Below are 9202 nucleotides of genomic sequence, written 5' to 3' on the forward strand. Positions count from 1 at the left end.
TCTCTTGTACCAGAGATGAGGTCAGAGTTGAGCCCTACCGGTTCTGTGGCCTCCTGTGAAGAATTCTCCTTGGATATTCATGGTAACCTCAGCCTTGTAAACTCAAAGTGGTTTCTTTACACTGGAAAAAAAAGACAGAGTAAGTCAGCATGTGAAAGCGAGCATGCCAGGCAGGTTTTTCCAAGTGATCAAAGCAGATAGCAAATAGCAATGTCAGCAATAAAGCCAGCTACTATAAATCAATCCCAGAGATAGCCGGACACAGTCTGAAGAAATCGGGAACACAGTGGCTGAGCTAATCATCAGATGTGAAAGTTATGATGATGAGGGAGTTTGGCTGCCTGGGTTCTTTGCTTTCAGAAGGGCCGTACTGTCTCTGTGCAGTTGTGTGAGGAAGCTCCTCAGCTCCAGGGCTGTGATACCTCACTTGTGGGGTGTTATCTTTGGTCCCTTGTTCCTGCTTCATCTTGGGGTGACCCTTGCTACTTCCTGACCCGGTTCTAAGCATGACTGCAGCCAGGTTCCTGGCAGCAATGTTTGGCTCCCCCTTAGCCCTGGATGCTCTAAGTTAGGTACCTGCCTAACCCATTTGTCTCTGCCCCGGGAACAAATGTTCCTTTTCTACGTCTCTGAGAACATGTCACAGTCAGTAGCCCAAGAACTGTCCAGGTCCTTAAATAAAGCAACAGCTTACACCAAGCGGAGAGAGAATCAAGTTAAACCACCGAGGCCTGTATCTGAGAGCACACACAACCTCTAAGTAGGCCTTAGCCTTAGGTTCACCATGGAGTGAAGTGGGACTGCTTGGGACTAGTGCCGCAGCTGTGTGAATCAGCACATCCCCATTGACCTCAGCGGAGACATGCCAACGTGCACTGCTGAGGCTAGACACTTACACCCAGCCCTGGGGTTCAGTCTCTTTCAGGGTGTCAGAGTTGTCGTTGTCTTCACCTCCTCACCTGTGCTGCTAGGGTGAAATTCACCCGCCCTGCTGATGGCGAGCTCCTGGCCTGCATGCCACTTACAGCTAAAACCCCATGGAAAACCTCTAAATAGGAAGAAAGTTCGGAAGTCCTTTCGGCAGCTCTAGTTCATTTCACTCTATTAAATGCAGCCATTTCCCATGGCAATGCCCAGTAATGGGTGCACATCCATGCATAGATTGAACTACTTCTTCGCTACGCATGACCTGCCTGAGGTGGCACGTGTCCAGGATTCATCACTGAATTTGGCCCACTGGTTGGATCATTCACTTCCCTGGGCTGGGCCTGGTACTGATGGGGAGTGTGACGTGGCCGCTGATCCACGCTCCCCATAGATTGAACTGAAAACATTGATTCTTATGTCTGCTGTATGAGTATGAAGGACGTGGTATTGGGCCTGATCCTTGAAGATGTTGGGGCAAAGCTACCCTGTAGCTGACCTGTCCCACCACAGGTGGCTGCCTCCATGTAGGAGAATCTTCAGAACTGCTATAGTGTTTTGACGCCAGCATCACCCCCAGTCAATGGTGTGCGGGGCAAGGGAAGCAAGGCTGTGATTCCCCTACGCCCCGCTGTCAAAACACTGAGGACTGGACCTTAAGAGCCATCTTGACATGTCCCCTTCCTGCACTGTCCTGAGCACTGGACCATTGCCCAGATCGGACCCATGGTGACAAAATGGATAAAACTGTGTATAAGTCTTAGGCTCTGCAAAAGTCCCCTGCATGTTGTTAGCGCCTCGTTAGCATTCCGCCTTCATCTGCCTTGTTTTTATTAAATGCCTTTGAAATTTTGAACCAAAGGGATTGTTGACAGCTGCTGTAGATTCTCATCCCCACTGGCTTATTAGGGGCTTGATTGGGATCTCGGAGGGGTGTGTGTGATGTTTGTTGTAAAACTGGCATGCTGTTCGCACATCCACACAAGGACTTGCCTTACTGGATACGTGGCCGTGTGCATCCTTCGGCTGAGATCTGTGCAAAAGGAGGCCACCCCTTTTCCTTTCTTGGAAAATTCTCCATTGACATTTATGGTGATTGCTTTGGCCTTATTAAATTGAAGAGGCTCCTTTCAAATGCAAACACAAAGAGCTGCCCTGGCAGGTTTTCCAAGCCATCAAGGCAAACAAAACAAGCAGGGATGTCAGCAATAAAACAGTGCAGTATAAATCAATCCAAGAGGCAGCTGGACACTGCAAGAGCAGGAATGTAGTGGCAGAGCTAATTATTAGATTGGGATGATGAATGAAGGCGTCTTATTGGCTGCAACTTGGCTGTAGCAAGGGCTATAGGGCTTTATTCTGGCTTTCTATATTCTTAGGGCCTTGTATAAAAGTGTCCATGTTTGTATCTTTCATGTTAACATCTCTGGGCCCGACCCTCAGCTCACTTCAGTGGAGCTTTGCCTGGTTACATTGACCCTCAGCTCACTTCAATGGAGCTTTGCCTGGTTACATTGACCCTCAGCTCACTTCAATGGAGCTCTGCCTGGTTACATCGACCCTCAGCTCACTTCAATGGAGCTCTGCCTGGTTACATCGACCCTCAGCTCACTTCAATGGAGCTCTGCCTGGTTACTTCAAATGGGGATCTAACCTGCTGAGTTCACTAGGATTATGCCTATCTATGCCCATTAAGGATCTGGCTCTTCGGTTCCAGGTCTGTCAGCACTGTGATGTAAGGAGCTGATACATTCTGGCTCCACGACCAGACTTGCAAAGCAGAATGCGCCCAGCTCTCTGTGACATTGCACAGGTTAAGACTTGTTGCAGTGTTTGCACACACACATGCACAATCATTGGCTTCACAAGATATGCAATGGGAGAATGCACCTCCCCATACATCAGAAATCAGCAGAGGCCTAGGAGATTAAGATGTTTCCTTCATGCAGTAGTTATGTTGTTTTCTCTTCTATGTGAAGAACCTGGCTCACATATCTACTGTAAACTGATGCTCTGGGCATATGCCGTAAAAATTGAGTTTACATCCATGCTTGTTCTCCAGAAACAGAGCTGGGACGGAGTATGAAGACACTTGACAACTGACTCATGGGGACGCTACCTTCTTCAGTGCCTGCTTCGTAGTAGTGCTGTTCTTTGACTTCCACAGCTTCACGTAAAGACCTTACAACCTGTCCTACAGCCAGCAAGCAACCCCGGTGGACAGGAGTCCCTTCCAGCGCCGTGTGCTTTGCAAGTCCTCAGCACTCCTGACCTCAGAGCACTACGCATGGGAGAGTGAGAATGCTGCTTGGTGGTGGTGGTGACCCTTATCCTGCAGCTTCGTTTGAACAACCTGTTGTTCAAGAACATGCTCAATTTTTTGAATGTCTTCAGTTATATTGAGAGACAGGAAAAAATTCCTTCTCCCACGGAATTCTTATACCCAAGGGGCTAGCTCATGTTTCATCATTCGTTTTATTTTCCTCATTCTACATAGGTTTTGATAATATAAGGGCTCCCTGCTTCACCTCAGCTACCCAAAAACAGAGAAAGCAAGAACCTCTGGACAGCTACCAGGCATCGGCCAAAGGAGCCAGAACGGATCTAGGTAATTATAACACCTATGACATTACCTTACCAGCTCCGCTGCTCATCATGTGATGTGAATGAGTTTGAAACGAGCGAGTGATAATGCAGTCATTACATTTCTAATCCGCGAATGACGTGGATGCTCAGTTCAATGCTGAGTTTCTTAAATCTGTGACTTTTCTATCATTCACATTACTTATTTCAGTTGATTATTTTGTCACTTGTGAAAATTGAAAAGAATAAACTAGCATGTCAGGCTCGAGCTACTGCTATTTCTAGCATGGCTCTTGGATAAATCCTTTGGTAGGGATCCTTGGAACAAATCTGCTCTTCATGAATAAAGGCTATAGAAAGTAATTAATAATTAGAACATTGATTAAGGATTCGTCTCCATGAAAGGCAGCTTGGTTGCCTTTTCTGAGAGGTGTCTAAAATGCTTTGGTGGTGCAATAAATGGTGATATGCTGTTCTTGGGCCAAACCCTGATGTCCTCACTTCAGCTTTTACTCATCCCTTACAGAAGTGAAACTCCCATGGGCTCCAGTGAGGGTTCTGGCTGAGAAAGGACTGAGCAGCATGCCAGGATTTGGCCCACGGCCTTGGATCTCTCAGCAGGGGCCTGTTTTTCCTTGGTTACACTGCAGTTGCACTGACTGGAGATTCTCTCTGCAGGGATCAGAGCTGAGGATGTTAAAGGTTTTGAGCATTGTCTTCTTCTGTAGCCTGCTGCCCCTATCTCAGGGAGTGGTCCCTGGAGTCTTTTCTGTGGTCAGTCCAGAGGGAATTCACACAGTTTGCAGTTTACTCATACATATTTACTGTAAATATGAGTCACGCTTCTGCTGCAAACTGTGTGGGATGATGAGTGGGAACAAAGCCTCTCTGAACAGCCCCTGTGTTTTGTCACCTTCCTTGTTCCTACTTTTTTCTGTATTTACTCACTTACCGGAGGCAGCCCTGGCTCCTCAGAGCTCCTTGTCCCAGCAAGAGACTCAGAAGTGATCATGGGTCTCTGTAGGGCCCTGTGCAATCCCAGAAGTGTCAGAAGCAGGAGATGATGCAGCACAAAGCAGCCGCTCAGCATCCTAGGGCCTGGGCCCAGGTCTGCATTTGCCTCTCTGTGCCTCAGTTTCCCATCTGTAAAAGATGGGGAATTGACTTTCCTTCCTCAGAGTTTGTTGTGAGACTTAATAAACTGTTAATGTTTCTAACATATATTGACATACTTATTATACTAAAATTGCAACTGTGGTTATGCCCCCAATGGAACACAAATGGTACAAGCTGTGCTTTCGGCATTAATCTGGCAAGGGTGAGAGCAAGTTTGTAACGCAGACACAACTACACAGTAATCTCGTTTAAATTAGATTTATAGTGTGTTAAGTTCATGGCGCACACACAGAAATGAGATAAAAACATAAAATTGTCTTTCTAGAAGGTTGCAACATAACATGACTTTATTGCTTAGAATCCAGAACCCTAACGCACAAGAACCAAAGCCAGAGAGACAGAAAACAGTCTGCTCTCTAAGGCAGAGATGCACAAATCACCTGCCTTACTGTAGGCTGACTCTTTGCAAACTGACTGCACAAGACCCAGATCGCACACTTCCCTACAAAGTCCTGTAGCCTGCAATAGGACCAGGAAACCCCTCTCACTGAAGGTGATAGCTTGTAATTATAACACAGTTTCCCCTACACCACACTGAGGATGCTCTTCACGGTTACCTTTCAGAGCTACTAAGCCAAGGACTGTTTCAGTTCAGTCCATATTGTAAAATATTGCTCCCCCCCAATATGGTGTTATATGGATTATTGATGTAACACTCGCTTCGTGAGTTCCATTTGACTAGAGGTCACTCTCAAGGATCTCTGGTCTCATGGAAAGATGTGTTCCAGTCGTCTCAGGTGTATTGCTTCAGGATGGGCTTCTCCAAAAGCATCTCCGGGCAATACAGATCCCTGACATCGTGAGCGGAGGGGGCCTGCTTGGTTCATTCATCAGCATCACAGGGTAAGCGGAGAACAATATGCTAAAGCTTCTGCGTTGGGGGCCTGACCCAAAACCCACAAGAGTCGATGGGGTCTTTATGAGAGACTCCAAAGGGGAGAAGCAGGGGACAAGCTACCATCAGTAAGAATATAGTCAGTCAGAGTCCATCTCATGGATCCTTATGCCAGGGGAGGAGCTAGCCCTCAGTGCCAAATTCCCAGCTGGTGCTGTGCCTACTGATGCCAGTTGTGAACTCGGACTCAGATTTCATCCCTTGTGGTCCATGATTGCATCTCGTATAGAAGAATCATTGATTGTTAAAGTCACTGGAATGACTTAAGAAGCCAGTTTTAGCCTTTCCTCTGAACTTCCTTCCTCTTTGGGTCCAAGTCTCCCCCCGTCTGACCCTCAGGACGCTCTGTCATCATCTGCAGGTGGCAACACTCATTAGGACATCCCATGCCTACTTCTCTCTCCAGACTGTAAAAGTTGTTATGCTTGTTCTTTGGCTTGTCAGAATATGACAGACTCTGGTGATAAAGAATGTTGATCCCAATAGTTTTTGCAGGTGCAAATTCACAGACATACCGATGTCCGGGTGTTGGGATATTGAGAGCGCACGTGCAGGTCTGTGCATGTGCAAAGGTAGACCCCTGTAAGTGCATGCCTAGTTTTGATGTGCAGAGGCCAGGATTAGATTAGTTCATCTGTCAATGCCTTGAAGAATTTCCATGTATGCAAGAGGTGCTTTACGGGCAAGGAAAAGGACAGATCACTTCCCCACCAAACATAGTCTTAATGTAGACTGTAGCTATGCTGTTATAAGAATATAAGAGTGGCCATACTGGTTCAGACCAAAGGTCCATCCAGCCCAGTATCCTGTCTGCCGACAATGGCCAATGCCAGGTGCCCCAGAGGGAGTCAACCTAACAGATAATGATCGAGTGATCTCTCTCCTGCCATCCATCTCCACCCTCTGACAAACAGAGGCTAGGGACACCATTCCTTACCCCAGTCATGCCACAGGCTGTCATTCCAGCTGTCCCACGGGTTGCTAAGATGAGTGTGCGATGCATTGTGGGCAAGATGCCCAGGCTGCATCTCACTGTGGCAAGTTGGACAACAGCATGACAGTCTCGGGGGTGTGGTTTATAGTTTCAGATGCAGAATTATAGCTTTGAAGCCTGTGTGTGCGCGTGTGCAGCAGTGTGTGTGTGGGGAGGTCAATGATAGGTCAGAATGAAAAACCAGATGCAACTTCCTGGATCAGCCTCACTCCAGGACCCCATTTTGACTTTTTGCTCAGGACTGGGTCTGTGTAGCACCAGCATTCAGGTTTGTATCCTACACAATGTATCCTGCTGCCAGTGATTGCTCTGCCAGGAAAGCTGCTTTTCCCTACCCCCATTTTTCCTTCTGCTCCTCTGGGAGGTGCATTCAGCCATGTTAGACTGCCTTCGCCTCTCCACCCTGTGCACTGTTTTACACGTCTCCACTGCATTTGGCACGTTACTTTTGTGGGTAAATTCTAAAGTGCATGTCACAGAGGGTTAATCTAGGATTTCAGTTCCCAAATGTGTGTAACTGCTCAGCCGTTTCTCACGGCCTCTGCTTTCATTCTGCAGACTAGAAGTTGTTAATGTCCAGCTGTCCACGGTGTCGGTGATGCTGCTGCCTGGAATTGGGGGCCAGCTGACCATTGCTACTAAGCTGGAGATCAATGGCAACTTGTTGTGAGTGTGGGGTTTGACACTCTGCAGTTTTTTGTTCTTCTCCCTGGCCCAAAGAACCGAATGATGAATGGATAAGTTGGTCAGATGCTCTTGGAGGAGTCCTGACAATGCTGAGGAAAGCAGTGGACTCTCTCCTGCCCTCCAATACCTGTTGGTGGCTCTCCCTGAAGGCAATGGGTGCCATGAACCTGCATCTGAGGGCATAATCTGGCTTGCCGCAACTTTTGTTTCACAAAATGCTGCAATTCATAGGAAATCTCTGCTACACCCGAGGTCTGTAGAACTCGGGGGTTAAAACTTAAAGAACATTAAAGAGGGGGAAAAAAACTGTAATGTAAGAAGTGTAAATTACTTCCTTACTGTCACAATTAAATCAGGGTTCAGACATGAAAGGCTAGTGTATTAACCTTCTGCAACCACTTAGACCCAGTCGATTCTTGTTACTTCACCTCAGGAATACAGAGATGTGGATATTTTTGCACTGCACCATATTGTTTATGCAATTTCCTCATTGCAAAGTGACCCTACGTCCGTGTGCACTGCAGCACCTAGGAAATTTACACCTCGTATGGATTTTCACCTGATCACCACATGTAGCATTGTGCTGACAATGCAGGTGCAGAACTCAGTTAATAGCATTTGCAGTGAATTTCAATAGAGAAAGGTGTGAGATTTCACTAATTTTAATCTGAACATCATATCATGGTTTTGGAGGTTATAAACCTCTCTCCTTAGATGAATCATATTGCAGCTTGCTTTGAGATGAGCTATATTTAACCTGAGTTTATTTCTTTAGGCTATCTGGTCTGATACATATTTCAGTGGACGTGAACCTTAACGCAAAAGTCAGAGTGACCGACTATTCAGCAGGTGTCTTCCAAGTTGTAACTGAAGACTGCCAATCCCTGCTTGGTCCCTTTGACATCAGGCTTCTCTCAGGATAGGTGCCAGTGGTTTTCCGGCCTTCTGTAGTGATCATCAGTAGGGCTGAGTGAATAATACATTTTTCTTTTTGGGGCCTCCCATTGCAGCAAATGTGGGATAATTCTCCCCTCACTCCTCTGGTGAAAGTCTCATCCTAATCTGAAGTTGGTTTTAAACCTGAATCATGACGTTCTGTGTCACTTCCAAAACTCTTTATCTAAACTAAAGGCAGCTAATGCTACCTTGGACTGTGGAACCTGGGTGGTTCTAGTCCCTTGGTACCTCTCTTGAGACGTGTTTTTAGCCACCCTGGCCCTGGACTGGCTTTCATACTTCGTTGTCTTTCTCTTGCAGTTTGCTGCCAGTATCAGTGACTGGATTAGTGTCTAGCACCCTTACGATAACTCTGCCAAGCCTGGTGAGATCAAAGACTGACCAATCCTGCCAGAGGGCCATTGAGAAGCGGATGAGGGATGGCCTGGATTGTTGTTTGATTAGATTCATTATGAAGTTTGCTAGCCCAGGCCCTGAAGAATCAGAACTGATTGGTTACAGGGGCATGTGGAATTTCAGCTCTCTTCCTGTCTCCTTTTCCCTCTCTTTATTGTCATTGTTTGAGTGTCCCACCCTGTGCAAAGGTACGGAGGGCAGGTAGGCAGCCTGGTGGCTGCTGGGACCTCCTGGGGTGTGTGAGAACAATTACTAATCTCTGAGATGGAAATTCACAACGAAAACTCTTCTCCATAGTTCAGAAGGTTTCCTCACAGAAGTCTAGCCCCTGCTGCCCTTACATTGATAACACCTTTTCCCAGGGCCGCCGAGAGCAGGTTCGGGCCCTGGTGAAAAATTTTTGGGGCCCCCCAGCGAGGGCAGACTGGCTAAATAGGGCCGACAAAGCTGGGGAAGCCGGGCCCCGGGCCCCCTTCTGGACCACCAGGCCCTGGTAATTTGTACTGGCTTCCCCTCCGCACCCCCATTGGCTCTACCTTTTCCCCAAGGGCTCCCAATGAAGTTGGTGATGGGTCTGCTAGCAGATATTC

The sequence above is a fragment of the Gopherus flavomarginatus genome, chromosome 11, assembly GCF_025201925.1.
Source record: "Gopherus flavomarginatus isolate rGopFla2 chromosome 11, rGopFla2.mat.asm, whole genome shotgun sequence".
Classification (NCBI taxonomy): domain Eukaryota; kingdom Metazoa; phylum Chordata; order Testudines; family Testudinidae; genus Gopherus; species Gopherus flavomarginatus.